The sequence below is a fragment of the Echinops telfairi genome, unplaced genomic scaffold (genome assembly GCF_000313985.2).
Source record: "Echinops telfairi isolate 266 unplaced genomic scaffold, ASM31398v2 ScPeMD7_7458;HRSCAF=8496, whole genome shotgun sequence".
Taxonomy (NCBI): Eukaryota; Metazoa; Chordata; class Mammalia; order Afrosoricida; family Tenrecidae; genus Echinops; species Echinops telfairi.
In genome coordinates this window covers 51,025,151-51,026,944 of record NW_022111358.1, presented here as the reverse complement: position 1 = coordinate 51,026,944, position 1,794 = coordinate 51,025,151, and positions in this window count along the sequence as shown.

The window sequence follows — 1,794 nt, the reverse complement described above, 5'->3', positions numbered from 1 at the left end:
GGGAATATTTTCCTCAAGGCTTGGTGGGCCAGGATGTGCTCCACTCTCTTCCTCCCCCTTCAATTCCTCCCATGTGTTCTGATCAGACATGTCCCTCTCCCTGAGCTGCAGCTTCAGTGCTGTCCTCTGAAATAAATTCTTCTAGGGGACATCCTTGCTTCTAAGGAGCATTATATTTATACTTCTAAGACAGACTTGTTTTTCTTGAAGCTTTGGCCAAAAACCAAACCAAACTCAATGCCATTGAGACAGTGCTAACTCATAGCAACCCAATAAATAGGACAGGATAGAACTGTCCCTGTGAGTTTCTGAGACTGAAACTCTTTATAGGAGTAGAAAACTCTGCCTTTCTCCAGTGGAACAGCTGGTGGTTTTGAACTACTGACCTTGCAGATCACAGCCCAGCTTGTAACTACTGTGCCACCAGGGCTCCTCTGGAAGCCCCCGTATTTTTTGTTCTCTTCACATAATTCAAATGCATCGATTCTCCTTTGGTCTTCCTTATGGTCCAGCGTTCACCAGCATGTATATGAGGCGACTGAAAATACTCTGGCTTGCATCAGACCTCAAAGTGCCATCATTGATCGTCATTACTTTAAAGAGGTCTTGTATAACAGACTTGACCAATGCAATATGCCGTTTGATTTCTTGATGGCTGCTCCCACACCACCGATTGTGGAAGCAAGCAAAATGGAACCCTTGACTTCAATATTTTCTGTTAATCACAGTGCTGCTTATTGGTCCAGTTGTGAAGATGTTGGCTTTCTTTTCATCGAGTTATAATCCATACTGAAGCCTGCAGTCTTTAGCTCCCAGCAGCAAGTGCTTATTTGCCTATCAAAGGTTGTTCATAAGCTTTCCTCCAAGCCTGATGCAGTGATCTTCATATACAGTTCAGCTTCTCAGATTTTTTTTGGCTCAGCATATACATTGAATAAGTATGATGAAAGGATATAACCCTAATATATACCTTTCCTGATTTTAAACCATGTGGTATTTCCTTGTCTGGTCAAATGACTGCCTCTACGCCCATGTACTGGTTCCACACGAACAGAATGAAGTGTTCTAGAATTCCCATGGCTATCCCATATGATCCACACAGTCGAATGCCTTTGCATAGTCAATAAAACACAATAAAACATCTTCCACATATTCTCTTGCTTTTAGCCAAGATCTATATGCTCTCAGCAATGGTTTCCCTAATGCCACATCTTCTTCTTAACTAGTTTGCATTTCTGGCAGTGCCCTTCTGGACTACCGCAACTGTTGTTGAATTATCTTTGGTAGAAGTTTACTTGCATCTGATATCAATAATAATGGTCAATTCTGTGGGTTGCCTTTCTTTGGAATGGGTACATTAGGGATCTCTTCCAGTTGGTTGGTCAGATACCTACCTTTCAATTTTTTTTGGCACAGATGAGTGCTTCCATATTTTTGTATGTATCTTTAAGTTTCAATACCTCTAAACCAGGTATAGGGTAAACTGGGGTTCCTTGGGCCTCGAAGAATAAGTTCCTGTCACCAATGCAGACTACCTACATTGTATTTTCTAACTGTATTTTATTTCTTCTGTTACACAGCCAACCAAACTCCAGACTCACTGCCATCCAATCAATCCCGACTCAGAGGCCTTCTAGGGCACAGCAGACCTGCCCCTGTGGGTCTCCAAGACTGTAAACCTTCCCAGGCCTAGACACCCTTAGCTGTCTCCTTGCCATCAAAGGAGAGAGCTAGTTCACACTGTCCCCAGAGTCATAGCAACGCACAGTACACCAGACTGCAACACTGCCCGGA